The following is a 17,220-nucleotide window of genomic DNA, read 5'->3' on the forward strand; positions in this document are numbered from 1 at the left end:
TGCAGCCTGAGGGGCGCCCCCAGCAGAGTAAGCTAAAGACGTAAAAAAGGATACATTCCGCAGGGACAGGCCCATGCGGCTTGGGAATGATGCAGCCCAGGGGGCGCTCCCAGCTAAATAAACTTGGAAAATGTCATCGAAGGGATGTTGAGGTAGCTAAAGATGCGTGGGAAGGGGTTTCTCCTCATGAGCCACCGGGGCCCTGAGCCTCAGTAGGCTCTGGGGGTCCAGGCAGTTCCTTGAGGACCGTCTCCATCTCCGCTAGGACCGCGTGATGCCTGGCCTCCTGGATCGCCAGGACGCTCCGCGGGTTGCGCTGGAAGGCGGCCGCCATGCTCGGCAGGCCGAATGGCATGCGAACATAGCTGTGAGGTGGGCCCTTGCAACGCCCCACGCGCGAAGGCCAGAAGCGCTCCTGAGATGCGGCCCTGTTGAGCCCTGGGACGTCGATGCAGACGCACAGCCCGCCATCCTCACCTGGATGGGGAGCTGCGCCAGGTGGGCGGCGGTCGCCGCGCATGGCTCTTGCATCCTGCAGCTCCTGAGTGGTCCTGGCGATGAACTCCTGAGCACCGGGCGCTCCTTGCCCGGGGTCCCCCTGAGGAAGACGTGCTGCAAAGCATGGCTCCACATGGTGCCTGAGCGCCTCCCTCGTGATATTGGCTAGGTCTGAGGCCCTCCAGAAGAGAGCCCCCGAGCCCTGCCCAAGGAGGGCGCTGGGCGCGCCTTCCTATGCGAGGGAGGGAAGCGCCCCAGGTGCAGGCATCGATCCTGTTGTGGCACCGCTAGAGGCGCCGCTCCCCTGAGGCCCTATACGGAGTAGCTGCTTCTTCTTCTTGGGGGTGGCCTCAGGGGGGGTACACGCCCTTGCTGTCAGGGTCTTCGATTGCTGCGGCTTGGAAGGCGCGCTCGAGGGTGCACACCTCATCTCTTTCTTCGCAGGGGACTGTGATGATCCCGCCGCTTCCTGGCATCTTGAGGACGTTGTAGCCGTGGTGGGTCACTGCCATGAACTTGGCCAGGGCCGGATACCCGAGGATGGCATTGTACGGCAGACAAATGTGAGCAACGTCAAAGTCAATGAGCTCGGTGCGGTAGTTGTCGCGCTGTCCGAAGGTGACAGGGAGGCGGACCTGCCCTATCGGGGTGGTGGAGCCGTCAGTCACTCCTGAGAAGGGCTTGGTGGGCTGAAGCTGATCATATGGCACTTGGAGGCTGTCGAATGTCTCGACGGACAGGACGTTAAGCCCTGCGCCGCCGTCGATGAGGGTCTTGGTGACTTGTACGTTGCTGATGACGGGTGAGCAGAGCATCGGAAGGGCGCCAGCAGTGGCCGCGCACTTGAGCTGGTCTGCCGAGCTGAAGGTAATGGCGCACTTGGACCACCTGAGCGGGCGCGTGGCCTCAAGCCTGGGAAGGGCTGCGTTCACCTCGCGAGCAAACTTCTTGAAGATATGCTGAGATGTTGGGGCCTGAGCTCCGCCCAAGATGCAGGCGATAACACGTGGTTCCTGGAAGCCCCCAGCCCCCTCTTCCTAATGGTGGTCGTCGTTCCTTCTTGGTGGAGGCGGCAGTGGAGGAAGACCGGGATTGCCCTGAGGGCGATCCTCGCGGGGCTGATCCCTCTAGGCGCCCTAACGAGGCTGGTCCTGCCAGCGGTCCTCGCGAGGCCGGTCGCGCCACTCCTAGCGGGGGCCGCGATCATCCCAGCATCCTCCGCCTCGTCCTCCTCCTCGGCTGTAGCCCCGGTCGTTGTGCTCGGGGCATCGACCGAAGCGTCCATCTCGAATGGCCCTGAGCTCTTGACAGTCATTGTTGTTGTGGCTGTGTACGTTGTGGAAGGCGCAGAACGGCCGACTGCTTTTGGACGACTCGGGATGGTCCCGGCCGCGCTTCGTATCCGGCTTTGCCGCGAGCACGACCACTCCCTTGCGCTTCACGTCCTTGGCCTTGGCTTTCTTCTCCTCCGGGTCGGTAGCAGGGAGCTCGAGGAGGGAAAGGCGCCCCTCCTCAGCTCTTGCGCACTTGGTCGCCATGCTGAACAGCTCTAGGGCCGTGCATAACTCCTCGTGGATGGCGAGCTCCTCCTTCATCTTGATGTCGCGGACGCCATTAGAAAACGCGGAAATGATGGCCTCATCCGTCACCTTGGGGATCTTGAGACGAACGCTGTTGAAGTGCTGGATGTACTTCTGCAAGGTCTCTCCTGGCTGCTGCTTGATGCGGCGTAGGTCACCCGCGACCGGAGGGTGGTCGCGAGTGCCCTGGAAGTTGGTGACAAAGCGGTCGCGCATATCATCCTAGGAGGAGATCGAGCCTGGAGGCAGGTTCAGGAGCCACGAGCGAGCACCATCCTTGAGAGCCATAGGGAACTAGTTCGCCATGACTTTCTCGTCGCCATTGTCCGCCTCGATGCTCAGCTCGTAGAGCTGCAAGAACTCCGCAGGGTCGGGGTGCCGTCATAGCGAGGAGGCAGGTCTGGCTTGAACTTGCCCGACCAGACGACGCTACGCAGCTCAGGAGTGAAGGCGCGGCAGCCTGCCGTGGCCACCGGGGCCCTTTGCTGATGCGGGGCCCGGCCTGGATGCCCGCGCACCGCCACCGCAGGCGGCACTCGGTCTTGTGGCGGTGGCGCTGGGAGCGCGGGAGCGTTTTCCCGCGGCCGAGGAATCTCTTGGCAGCTTCCTTCTTCTCGCGCGGGCGCCCGACGTGGTAGGTCACGCCGGGGGGCCGCGCGCCTTGGCGCCAGAGCTCCGTCTTGGTGCAGAGGTGGTGGAGGTGCTTCGTGAGCTACGTCGCCCGCAGCTGGTGGAGGGCGAGGCAGCGAGATGGATGGCGCGGGGAGCCCCCTGCGGCGCTGACAAGCTCGGCGATGCGGTCCAGCCAGTCCTCGTAGAGATCGTCAACTGGGCGGTAGCGCAGGAGCTCGCGTGCCATGAGCAGTGCGGCCTGCGCGTCCATGGGTGCGCGACGGGCGTGAGACGATGAGCCGGCCGGGGTCAGCGACGGAGTGGCGGTGCGGTCATCCCGCTGCATATAGAAGGGTGTAGTGAAGACGCTTGCTGCTCGTTTCTCGCCGGGCCAGTGGCGGCGTTGGTGGCGGGCGACGGGGAATGACGGGGAGGCCCGCCGAGAGGGGCTGTCTGAGCGACATGGGCGACGAGGGCGGCCCGGCGCTCAGCGCGGGCTCGACGTGCGTCCGCCATGGATGCGGTGGAGCGATGGGACGCGGATCAGCGGAAGGAAAGCTTCAGCGCACCCCTACCTGGCGCGCCAAATGTCGGATTTCGGGTTCCGGCAAAACCCTTGAGGTTCGAACACTGGGGTGCGCATGAAGATCTCTCCTCCCCTAGCACTCTCCCTCACCACAATCTCAAGGATCAGCCCATTAAATTCGCAGAACAAAGGGACACAAGGTTTATACTGGTTCGGACCACTGATGTGGAGTAATACCCTACTCCAGTGTGGTGTGGTGGATTTCCTCTTGGGCTGAAGAGGAACATTTACAAGGGAAGAACAACCTCGTAAGGAGAGGTGCTCTTGTGCTTGGTGAGTTTGTGTGGATGAGGATGATACGAATGGCCCAGGATCAGTTGCCTCCTACTATGGTGGCTAGCCCTATTTATAGAGGCCCTGGTCCTCTTCCCAAATGCTGGCGGGAAGGGATGCCACAACGGCCAAATTTGAAGGGAGACAACCAGTACAAGTTATCCTGACTAAAGGTGGTCTTCGCCTGCCAAAGGCTCTGGTGGTGACGCCGCCCTGGGCTCCACGGTGACCTCCGTCCTGCCGTCCTGCTGGTCTTGGTCTCATTTCACTGATATGGAAACCTTTGCCTGATGCCTCGGGACTCCTCGCCTGCGCTTGCCTCTTTAGCACCAAAGAGGAAACGAGGACACTGCGCCCGCTGGCGCCCGCCTAGCCCCGGTCATCATGGCTTGCGTCACAGAAACCTCGCGAGGTGCCCCTTGCCTTGATCTCTCCACCCCTCGCGAGCCAGCCTGGTGAGGCCGCCCCCGAGGAGGTCTTGCGTCGTCCGCCTTGCGAGGCTTGGCCCCTCACAAGGGTCTTGAGTGTTTGCTGGTGAAGATGGGCCGTACAGGGCCGCTGGTGGAGCCGCGTCGTGGGCCGCAGGCAGGCAAGTCTGGGGACCCCCGTTCCCAGGACGCCGACAGAGCCGAGTGCCAGTTTCTGTTTTTCCTCGTTTTTGAGTTTTATAGAAAAGGAATATCAAATGGAGTCCAAACAGAATAAAACTTTACAATGATTTTTCTTGGACTAGAAGACACACGTAGGACTTGGAGACGAAGTCAGAAGAGTCTCGAGGGCTCCACAAGCCCTCAGGGCGTGCCCTAGGGGGCACCCCTAGCTTGTGGGCCCCATAGAACTCCTCTCACCCTAATCTTTGGCCTATAAATTTCCAAATATTCCTGAATGACCAGAAGCGTCCACCAAAATACTTTTCTGCCGTTCTAACCTTCTATACCCGTGAGACCCCATCTTGGGACCTATTCCGGCACCCTGCCGGAGGGGGATTCGATCATGGAGGGCTTCTACATCAACTCTATTGCCCTTCCGATGAAGCGTGAGTAGTTTACCACAGACCTACGGGTCCATAGCAAGTAGCTAGATGGCTTCTTCTCTCTCTTTGATCCTCAATACCATGTTCTCCTTGATGTTCTTGGAGATCTATCAGATGTAATCTTGTTTTGCTGTGTATTTGTCGAGATGCGATGAATTGTGGATTTATGATCAGTTTATCTATGAATATTATTTGAATCTTATCTGAATTCTTATATGCATGATTTGATATCTTTGTATTTCTCTTCGAATTATCGGTTTGGTTTGGCCAATTAGATTGATTTTTCTTGCAATGGGAGAGGTGCTTAGTTTTGGGTTCAATCTTGCGGTGTCCTCACCCAGTGACAAACTAGGGGTAGCGAGGCACGTATTTGTATTGTTTCCATCAAGGGTAAAAAGATGGGATTTTCATCATATTGCTTGAGTTTATCCCTCTACATCATGTCATCTTACTTAAGGCGTTACTCCGTTCTTATGAACTTAATACTCTAGATGCATGCTGGATAGCGGCCGATGTGTGGAGTAATAGTAGTAGATGCAGAATCGTTTAGGTCTACTTGACATGGACATGATGCCTATATGCATAATCATTGCCTTGGATATCATCATAACTTTGTGCTTTTTCTATCAGTTGCTCGACAGTAATTTGTTCACCCACCGTATTATTTTCTTTCAAGAGAGAAGCCTCTAGTGAAACCTATGGCCCCCGGGTCTATTTTTCAACATATACTTTCAGATCTATAAACCAAAAAACCCAAAAATATCTCGCTGCAATTTATTTAATTTTATTTTGTTTTAATTTTTAGTAATCTTTTATACCTATATCTATCAGATCTCACCTTTGCAAGTGACCGTGAAGGGATTGACAATCCCTTTATTGCGTTGGGTGCAAGTGTTTGATTGTTTGTGCAGGTGCATAGATTTGGGACCTGCTTGTATCTCCTACTGGATTGATACCTTGGTTCTTAACTGAGGGAAATACTTATGTCTACTTTGCTGCATCGCCCTTTCCTCTTCAAGGGCAAAACCAATGCAAGCTCAAGAAGTAGCAGGAAGAATTCCTGGCGCCGTTGCCGGGGAGATCTACATCAAGCCTACCAAGTACCCATCATAAACTCTCATATGTTGCATTACATTATTTGCCATTTGCCTCTCGTTTGATTGAGAATAATAATGAATCTATGGTTGTGAATTTTGTTGGTACGAACAATTTTGGTAATAACGCATATAGAGGTAATTTCAACCCTGGGCCATTTCCTTGTAATTCCTCTAATAATTATGGTAATTCCTACAAGAATTCTTATGGAAATTATAATAAGATGCCCTCTCATCTTGAGAACTGATATGTCCATTTTGTATCATGCTTTTATATTGATATTTATTGCATTATGGGTTGTTATTACACATTATGGTACAATACTTATGCCTTTTCTCACTTATTTTACAAGGTTTGCATGAAGAGGAAAAATGCCGGCAACTGGAATTCTGGACTAGAAAAGGAGCAAATCTAAGAGACCTATTCTGCACAACTCCAAAAGTCCTGAAAATTTATAGAGAATTATTTTGGAATATATAAAAAATATTGGGAGAAGAAAGCACTAGAGGTGACCCACCAGGTAGCCACAAGATTTCGGGACAAAGAGCCGCCGTCTTGAGGCGGAACTTGGGCAGAACTAATCTAGGGCTCCGGCGGAGCTGTTCTGCCAGGGAAACATCCCTCCCGGAGGGGGAAATCATCGACATCATCATCACCAACGATCCTCTCATCGAGAGCGGGTCAATATCCATCAATGTCTTCACATCACCATCTCCTCTCAAACCCTAGTTCATCTCTTGTATCTGATCTTTGTCTCAAGACCTCAGATTGGTACCTGTGGGTTGCTAGTAGTGTTGATTACTCCTTGTAGTTGATGCTAGTTGGTTTATTCGGTGGAAGATCATAGGTTAAGATCCTTAATGATAATTAATGCTCCTATGATTATGAATATGAATATGCTTTGTGAGTAGTTATGTTTGTTCCTGAGGACATGGGAGAAGTCTTGTTATAAGGAATCATGTGAATTTGGTATTCGTTCGATATTTTGATGAGATGTATGTTGTCTTTCCTATAGTGGTGTTATGTGAACGTTGACTACATGACACTTCACCATGATTTGGGCCTAGGGGAAGACATTGGGAAGTAATAAGTAGATGATGGGTTGCTAGAGTGACAGAAGCTTAAACCCTAGTTTATTACTTGCTTCGTAAGGGGGCTGATTTGGATCCACATGTTTCATGCTATGGTTAGATTTATCTTACTTCTTCTTTCGTAATTTCGGATGCTTGCAAGATGGGTTAATCATAAGTGGGAGGCTTGTCCAAGTAAGGACAACACCCAAGCACCGGTCCACCCACATATCAAATTATCAAAGTAACGAACGCGAATCACATGAGCATGATGAAAACTAGCTTGACAATAATTCCCATGTGTCCTCGGGGGTGCTTTGCTTTATATAAGAGTTTCTCTAGGGTTGTCCTTTGTTATAAAAAGGATCGGGCCACCTTGCTGCACCTTAGTTACTTTTGTTACTTGCTACCCGTTACGAATTATCTTATCACACAACTATCTGTTACCGATAATTTCAGTGCTTGCAGAGAATACTTTGCTGAAAACCGCTTGTCATTTCCTTCTCCTCCTCGTTGGGTTCGACACTCTTAATTATCAAAAGGACTACGATAGATCCCCTATACTTGTGGGTCGTCAAGAACAATATTAAAGAATTTATTAGTTCTCAAAAGAATTTCAATGCTATGGTTGAAGAAAAATTGCTTAGGATTGATGATTTGTCTAGGAACATGGATAGAATTTCTCTCGAGATTGATTCTTTCAAAATTAGATATATTCCACCCAAGCATGATATTAATGAATCTCTGAAAGTTATTAAAATTTCTATTGATGAGTGCAAAGAAAGAACCGCTAGGATGTGTGCTAAGCGAGTTTGGTTCGTAAAAGCGTGTTCTTCTAGTTTTTGTGTAAATAATGATGAAGATCTTAAAGTGATTGATGTGACTCCTATTGAATCTTTGTTTTCCAATATAAATCTTGATAAATATGGGACTGGAGATGAGTCAACTTTAGTTAAAAGGCATCCCAATGATTGGGAGTTTATAGATCTTGATGCAAAAATCGATAAAAGTGGGATTGGAGAGGTCAAAACTTTAAGTAGCAATGAACCCACTCTTTTGGATTTCAAGGATTTTAATTATGATAATTTTTCTTTGATAGATTGTATTTCCTTGTTGCAATCCATATTGAATTCTCCTCATGCTTATAATCAAAATAAAGCTTTTACTAAACATATCGTTGTTGCCATGATGAAATCTTTTGAAGAAAAACTTGACTTGGAAGTTTCTATCCCTAGAAAGATTTATGATGAGTGAGAACCTACAATTAAGATTAAAATTAAGGATTATGAGTGCCATGCTTTGTGTGATTTGGGTGCTAGCGTTTCCATGATTCCGAAAACTTTATGTGATGTGCTAGGTTTCCGTGAATTTGATGATTGTTCTTTAAATTTGCATCTTGCGGATTCCACTATTAAAAAACCTATGGGAAGGATTAATGATGTTCTTATTGTTGCAAATAGGAATTATGTGCCCGTAGATTTTATTGTGCTCGATATAGATTGCAATCCTACATGTCCTATTATTCTTGGTAGACCTTTCCTTAGAAGGATTGGTGCAATTATTGATATGAAAGAAGGAAACATTAGATTTCAATTTCCATTAAGGAATGGCATGGAACACTTTCCTAGAAAGAAAATTAAGTTGCCATATGAATCTATTATGAGAGTTACTTATGGATTCCATACCAAAGATGATAATACCAAAGATGACTTATCTATTATGAGAGTTACTTATGAAAATTAAGTTGCCATATGAATCTATTATGGGAGTTACTTATGGCGCTGAACAATAGCGCTTGTTGGGAGGCAACCCAATTTTACTTTTGTTCTTGCCTTTTTGTTTATGTTTTTGAATAAATTTATCATCTAGCCTCTGGTTAGATGTGTTTTGGTGTTTTAGTTTAGTGTTTGTGCCAAGTAGGACCTTTGGGATGGCTTACGGTGATAGTTGATTTGATCTTGCTGAAAAACAGAAACTTTTGCGCCCAGTAAAATAATTTTCATTTTTTACAGAAGCGTAATAAAATCTTGATTCTTTTTTCACAAGATTGATATACAAATTGCCCAAGTTGTCCTAATTTTTAAGAATTTTTGGAGTTACAGAAGTATTCGAAGTTTCCAGATTGTTACAGACTGTTCTGTTTTTGACTGTTCTGTTTTTGATAGATTCTGTTTTCTTTGTGTTGTTTGCTTATTTTGATGTATCTATGGGTAGTATCGGGGGGTATGAACCATGGAGAAGTTGGAATACAGTAGATATCACACCAGTATAAATAAAGAATGAGTTGACAACAGTACGGAAAGTGGTGATTTATTTTCTTATACTAACGGATCTCATGAGTTTTCTGTTGAGTTTTGTGTTGTGAAGTTTTCAAGTTTTGGGTAAAGATTTGATGTACTATGGAATAAGGAGTGGCAAGAGCCTAAGATTGGGGAAGCCCAAGGCACCCAAGGTAATATTCAAGGACAACCAAGCATCTAAGCTTGGGGATGCCCCGGATGGCATCCCCTCTTTCGTCTTCGTCTATCGGTAAATTTACTTGAGGCTATATTTTTATTCATCACATGATATGTGTTTTGCTTGGAGCATCTTGTATGATATGAGTTTTTGCTTTTTAGTTTGACACAATCATCGTTGCTGTACACACCTTTTGAGAGGGACACACATGAATCGTGAATTTTTTAGAATACTCTATGTGCTTCACTTATATCTTTTGAGCTAGGCAATTTGCTCTAGTACTTCACTTATATCTTTTTAGAGCACGACCGTGGCTTTATTTTATAGAAATTGTTGAACTCTCATGCTTCAATTATATTATTTTGAGAGTCTCTCTAAACGGCATGGTAATTCGCTTTGGTTCTAAATTTAGTCCTAATATGATGGGCATCCAAGAGGGATATAATAAAAACTTTCATATAAAGTGCATTGAATACTATGAGAAGTTTGATTCCTTATGATTGTTTTGAGCAGGGGCGGGACCAGGAATTCAAGACTGTGTATTCAAATTTTGAAAAAAATTGGAAGTCTATGGCCTTCCTTTCGGGCGTATAATCAATTACAGAAGCATATTGTACTAGTTCTACACTATATAAAAGATACCACATAATATATTATATTCACAAAAATTGATCATAACTTGGTATTGTTCAACATATCATGGCAAAACCTAAAATATATAGAGGATCAAAAATAGTAAATGACAAAAAAACTTACAAATCACAGGATAACTTTGCGATCCTTGATGCTTTGAAAATGAGTGATAATGTCCTCATCCTTAACTTGCAAGAATAAATCCCTTTCAGTGAATGTGACTAGGCAATCTTTCTAGTATTTTTGCCCCATCTTGCTTCTTAGCTTGTTTTTTATATAGTTTATTGCTGAAAAGGCCCTCTCAACACCAACTGTTGCAGCAGGAAGGACTAGCTGAGAAGTTTGTAAACAATATCATACCGAAGAGCCCTCCCTGTTCTAAGAAGCATCATAGACAACTCTGCTAGACTTCTCAAGTTTGTGAAGTTTTCATCATTCCTCACATCAGTAATATAGAGATTCAATTGAAAAGGAAGTTGGTGCATTTCTTTAAAGTCAAAATCATGAGGATAGAACCCAGCAAGCTTAACCAGGTCATCAATATTAAAAGAAGAAAATGACTTGGCTGGACTGAATAATGCCATGCATCTAAGTAGATTTGTGTTTACCTCATCAAACTTGTTATTAAGCTCTTGAAGTTGCCTAACAATGACACCCAAAAAGATATCAGCATGGAACCGGTGGTTATTCATGGCATTTTATAGAGCGCTCTTGCTCTTTGTATAGGCTTGTACTTCCCATCCATGTCAACACATCTGACATTGTGCTTCACACAAAAAGAAGTGACATTCTCAAGGAATTCTTTCCATCCATCATCTTCTCTTTAAACTTGCAGTTGTACCTTTGTGAACTCAAGAAGATCAACTGTATTCACAATATCTTGATCCCTCTTTTGCAAAGCATTGCTTAAGTCAGTTGTGTACCCAAATATTTCATTCATCAAGTGCAACATGAAAACAAACTCAAATGATTTAAATACTTCCAACATAGTTTGAGCTCCTAAAGCCTCTGCCGAATTACTTTCTTTCCCAAGCCTAAAGAGAACTTTCCTGATTGAAGGATACAAAGACATAACATGCATTACCGTCTTGTAGTGAGATCCCCATCGTGTATCACCGGGCCTTGCTAGGCCCATCTCTTGATTCAAACCTTGGCCAGCTTCAATCTCATATACTCAGCCTGAGCTACATGAAGCATGCAGATCTTTTTACATGACATCCCAAGAACATTCAACAAATATGCAAGGTGCCCAAAGAACCATTTGCAATCAATATTCTCCTCAGCAACAGCTACAAGGGTTAGTTGAAGCTGATGGGCGAAGCAATGAACATAATAAGCAGAAGGAGAATCTTCCATAATTAGTTTCTTCAAACCATCAACATGACCCTTCATGTTACTAGCACCGTCATACCCTTGCCCACGTACCTTGGATATAGGCAATTGATACTTCATAAGCAAGGTCTGAATTGCTTCTTTAAGAGTCAATGATGTAGTATCTACAACTTGAGCAAGACCAAGAAACCTTTTAACTGGATCCCCTATTTTATTGACAAATCGCAAGCAAAGAGCTGATTGTTCTTGTTGGTATGCATCACTAGATTCATCTGCAAGAATTGCGAAATACTCATCACCAAGTTCCTCTATGACATTTTTTGTTGTTTCATGAGCACAAGAACCAATAAGCTATTTCTGAATCTTGTGATCTATCATCTGACAATTCTGTGGAGCATTTCCTAAAACAACCTTATTAACTTCTTCAAAGTTGCCTGCCAGCCATTGCAAAAGTTCTCGGAATTTCCTTTATTAGAATCCTTTCCCTCATCATGACCGCGAAAAGCCAATCCCTGATGCAAAATTAATTTTATGCAATCAAGTGACAATTTTAATCGCGCTAGATACTCAGCCTTGTACTGTGTGGTCTGTGAGGCAATGGCCTCACGGACCGATGCTTTAGGTTTGATGAACAAATTATATTTCTCTTTGGCTTCACAATGAGCACTATTCACCTCACCAGCATGCTTACGAAATATCGCTTTCATATTCCAATTTCTGAACCCTCCATTAACAAAACTATCTCCACCAGCAAATTTAGTACTATCTTTGAAGCAAAAAAATCAAAATGCAACATCTTTATCCACACTATACTCAAGCCACTTATACTCATCAAACAAAACCGTTTGGAAGCGACGCTTACCACCACAGTCATGTTGCGGAAAATCTTTCTTCCGCATCTTTGGTTTACATCGTCCCAATCCAATGTAGGCCCTTCTAACTGAATCTTGGTCATTAACATCATAGCTTGAGATAGGAGTCCTCAACCCAGGATCAGGCTCGATGTTATAAATGTCATAATCACTGTCCTCATCACTAGAATCAGATTCATCTAGGGCCATAGATTCATCATCATCTTCTACTATTGGGGCCTCTATGTGAGGAGCTCTCTCAGGTTCAGGTGGTATTGTGTGTGTCTCACTACCACTTTGCCCTTCGAAAATTACCAATTGCATCTAACTTTCATTGGAAGATGGGGCAGTACTCGTTGGTTCAGGTTGTTTTCTTTTTGCAGCAACTCTTTCCAGGAAAGCTCTCAAATCCGTAGTGCCAGTATTCTTACTCTTCATGTTTTACACTTGCAAAATAAAATTGCTCAAGTTTTAGAGTACTAATCGTTATACATAACGCTCACTGGAACAAATTCAGAATTTATAAACGTTCTCTCATTACAAAGTCGAATGGAAAATTGCAAATTCTCATGTCTAAACAGTTCTTAATTGACTACAAATTAGTCTCTAATTTCACTATAATAAAACAAGAAAGACAAGTGGATAGTGGTCAAACTAACTTACTTAGTCTTGCACTTCTGTACTGCAACCTGCTGGACAATATGAGAGCAAAACCGAGCCCCTGCCTAGCTGCCTGAATTCAGTTCGACAGTGATAAATAAATTCAGTTAGAACACGGGCATGAGAGGAGAGTCAAAGGATTAGTACATCTAATTAGTGAGTATACCTTCAATAGTTGTGGCTTTGAAATTAGATCGATTCCTGCAATCCTGCTACCCGCCACCTACAACAGAGATTAGAAAGTTTAGAACCAAAAGGGGCAGGGGATTAGGGATTCAGGGATGTATTCATCGGGCACGGCCACGCGTACCTGCGATCGATTGCTGATCAAGCGACCACAGCTCTGGACCCTGGCCTGCCGCCGTGGGGTGCCGATCAGGCGGTTCATGGCTTGGCCGCTTGGGTCGCGTGCGGCGAGTGGAGAACTTGAGAATAGGGGCAGCGCTGCCGGTTCGTGTGTCTGGCTTTGATCGATGGAATTTTTCTGGGCGATGATGGATGTGTGCGAGTGACTTGGGCCAATGGGCCATGTCGTGGTGATGAGGAGAAATAGACAATGGGCTGCCTCTCTCTTTGGGCGGAAAAGCTTAACTTGCACGCTATGGAAGTGTCGGTATCGTTTTTCCTTATACAACATAGTATGTTGTAGCGATCCGACCTCAAACTGTCAAATCTCTGTGCATATGTGTCATCCCTGGATCGGTAATGCTGACACACACAATACTCGAAGGATTTATAACAAAGTGCAATCACACACTTATTACATCGAATGTCTCAAAAGAGAACTTAGTAGAATAACATGGCTGAAGGCCATCTAAAAAGATAATAGCGGAAGCTTCGAAGATATGAGTCCATCAACTCCAACGACATAGCTGAGTGCACGACAACGACCTAGCGCACCTTACTCTTCGTCTGAAAAGTCTGCAACATAATACGTTGCATCCCGAAACGGGTCAACACATGGAATATGCTGGCAAAATAACACTATAGAGCAAAAGAACATGATAACAGCTATTACTACATGCATATATGGCTGGTGGAGGTTCTATGGTTATTGTTTTGTGTAAAGCCAAATTTTCCCTACTGCAAAGGAATATATTTTATTTAACTACAAAGTTGGTTGATGAAATATTGAGAAGGTTCCTCCAACTCAATCCCAAATAAACAATATTAATAAGTGACAAATTAAATTAAGAGTGATGAGATCAAATCAATAATTCAAGAACCAGATACTCAAGATGTCCATAACCGGGGACACGGCTAACCATGATTTGTTTGTACACTGTGCAGAGGTTTGCGCACTTTTCCCCACAAGACTCGATCTCCTCCGTTTAATTTCTCGCAGTGCATGATGTTTGAGAATCGGATAACCGAGACACAGTCTTTCAGAAGCATTAACTCTTTACTCTGGGTAGACAGTACCACCTACATCCCCTACATGTGCTAGCCTACCACTGAAAGAGGTCATGCAACATACTCAACTATGCCAGAGCCCATAATGGCTTGTGGCTGCACACGGAAGTTTCTAGCATGAATAATCTTATGATCCCCTTGAGCCTGGGTGGCGAACCATAGGATGATCATACGGGTACTCCAGGATATCCGAGGGCAGCGCTGGATTGCTCCAGGTGCCCAGACAACCACTGGGTGCTCCAGGGTGCCTCAACCAATCCACCCAGATGTGTATTAAAGTAGCCACCTTAAGTTAACCATTAATTAACAACTCTCACATCTGTCATGGATACACTCAACCAAAGCACGTCTACAAGCATATCATAGCAGTATAAAACTAACGTAGAAGTAACTCCCAAGGTTTGAAATAAAGGACAATAGGTTCTACCTCATCATCTACTTCCCAAAACCCACATGTTAAACAGTTCCTACTCATGCAATGTTTGAGGGTTGAAAGTAATGCATAAAAACTGGGTAATAGAAGGGTATGATCAAAGTGTTACTTGCGTTGCTAACGATCTGAAAACCCTAGTGACTCGTAGTAGCACGCTGCGCACTCTGGAAACTCTATCACAAACAAACAATAGCATACATAAGCACTCAAGCATAAGATGCAAAGGTAAAACTCAGATGAAAAAGTCCAAACTGAAAGTTCAACTGAAGAGCTTCGATTTGCAAAAAAAAATCAATTGAATCGGAGTTACGAAACTCAAACTACGATCAAAAGAAATTCGAATTCAAATCTGCTTGAAACCAAATTTTAAATTGTGAAAATCATGTTAAAGTTGGTTAACAGGAAAGAGGGGTTCGAGACGAAGATTTTGGCGTTGGTTTCATTGGATTCGGACGAACGGTTAAAAAGTTGCGAGGGTTTGAAGATCAGGGGCTAATCTGCCATAAAAATAATCGCGGATAGGTCCCTAGCCAAAGAAAAAACGCTAACGAACGAACGTTCGCTAATAGAGACAAACGAATGAATATGTTCGCGAGCAGAGACGTTCGAGCGAACGTTCACAAATTAGAAACCCTAAATAAAAACCAATCTAAACGGAAAACTGAAAAAAAACCGTAAACGAACCAACAAACCGGGGCGGTTTTCTACCGGTTCACGACGACGGCGGGATCCGGCGGCGAGGCGGGGCTCCGGTGAGGCGGTGAGGCAAGACGGCGACGCGGGACGGCGGCGGCGCGGTGCGGGGCGAGGCGCGGCAGCGGGCGGCGGCGGCGCGACAACTGTGGCGGTTGGCGGCGGCGCGGGCTGCGGCGGCGGGAGGCGGCTTCGGGGCGGGGTGGGGGTGGCGGCGGGGTGGCGTATATAAAGGCCCCGGGGGGCGGCTTGGAGGAGGGGCCGGCGCGGGGCGGAGTCCGGCCCGGACTCCTCCTCGGTGTCCGTGGCTCGCACGGCTGAGGAAGGCGGCGGTGGCTCGGATGGGCCGCCTGGGTTTCGGCCCAGTCGGTCCGGGAAACTTTTTTTATAAATAAAATTCTCGCCCGAATAAAAATCCTAATAAAATATAATTTTTTTCTTCAAAAAATGCCAAAAACAATTTCCGTCGTCTAAATAAAATATTTAGAACAATGTGAACATTTTTCTGGCCTAAAAATGCAATTTTCAAAAATGCATATTTTTCTAATTCAAGTAAAATCTCAAATACAATCCAAATAAAATATATATTTGATTTTAATTTTTTTCCTCCAATATTCCTCTCTTTTTGAAGTAGTCATATTATCTTCTCTCTTTTATTTTTCGTAGTATTAGAAATATTTGGAGAGAAAATATTAAAACCAAATTGATCCCCTTTTCAAATTTGAGAAAATTTCAAATATGAAAATGAATGAAATCCCCAACCCTATCCTTGGGTCCTTGAGTTGCTTAGGATTTCTAGGATCACAACCAAAATGCAAATAAAATATGGTATGCATATGATGACCTATGTATAACATCCAAATTGAAAATTGGGATGTTACATATATAGACTATATATACCTAGTTTTTTCACAAAGGCATTCACTTGAATACCCTTGAATTGAATTGGGCCCGCCCCTGGTTTTGAGATATAAAGATGGTGATATTAGGGTCATGCTAGTGAGTAATTGCGGATTGGTAGAAACACTTGTGTTAAAGTTTGTGATTCCCATAGCATGCACATATGGTAAACCGTTATGTGATGAAGTCGGAGCATGATTTATTTATTTATTGTCATCCTTATGAGTGGCGGTCGGGGACGAGCGATGGTCTTTTGCTACCAATCTTTCCACCTAGGAGCATGCGTGTAGTACTTTGTTTCAATGACTAATAAATTTTCGCAATAAGTATGTGAGTTCTTTATGACTAATGTTGAGTCCATGGATTATACGTACTCTCACCCTTCCACCATTGCTAGCCTCTCTAGTACCGCGCAACTTTCGCTGGTGCATTAAACCCACCACTTACCCTTCCTCAAAACAGCCACCATATCTACCTATTATGGCATTTCCATAGCCATTCCGAGATATATTGCCATGCAACTTCCACCGTTCTGTTTATTATGACGCGCACCATCACTGTCATATTTGCTTTGCATGATCGTAAGAGAGCTAGCATGATGTTTTCATGGCTTGTCCATTTTTTGATGTCATTTTCTACGCTAGATCATTGCACATCACGGTACAACGCCGGAGGCATTCATATAGAGTCATATTTTGTTCTAAGTATCGAGTTGTAATTCTTGAGTTGTAAGTAAATAAAAGTGTGATGATCATCATTATTAGAGCATTGTCCCATGTGAGGAAAGGATGATGGAAGATATGATTCCCTCACAAGTTGGGATGAGTCTCCAGACTTTAGAAAAATAAAAGAGGCCAAAGAAGCCCACCAAATAAAAAAAAGAAAAAATGAGAGAAAAGAGAGAAGGGGCAATGCTACTATCCTTTTTCCACAGTTGTGCTTCAAAGTAGCACCATGATCTTCATGATAGAGAGTCTCCTATGTTGTCACTTTCATATACTAGTGGGATTTTTTCATTAAAGAACTTGGCTTGTATTCCAATGATGGGCTTCCTCAAATTTCCCTAGGTCTTCGTGAGCAAGCGAGTTGGATGTACACCTG

At 45.2% G+C, this 17,220-nt stretch overlaps 1 pseudogene; it reads right to left on the minus strand.

Annotated features, from left to right (window-relative positions):
• Positions 1-9,805: 9,805 nt before the first annotated feature.
• LOC141020965 (uncharacterized) lies at positions 9,806-12,299 on the minus strand (annotated as a pseudogene).
• Positions 12,300-17,220: the final 4,921 nt, after the last annotated feature.

Source organism: Aegilops tauschii, chromosome 3, assembly GCF_002575655.3.
Source record: "Aegilops tauschii subsp. strangulata cultivar AL8/78 chromosome 3, Aet v6.0, whole genome shotgun sequence".
In the NCBI taxonomy this organism is placed as follows: domain Eukaryota; kingdom Viridiplantae; phylum Streptophyta; class Magnoliopsida; order Poales; family Poaceae; genus Aegilops; species Aegilops tauschii.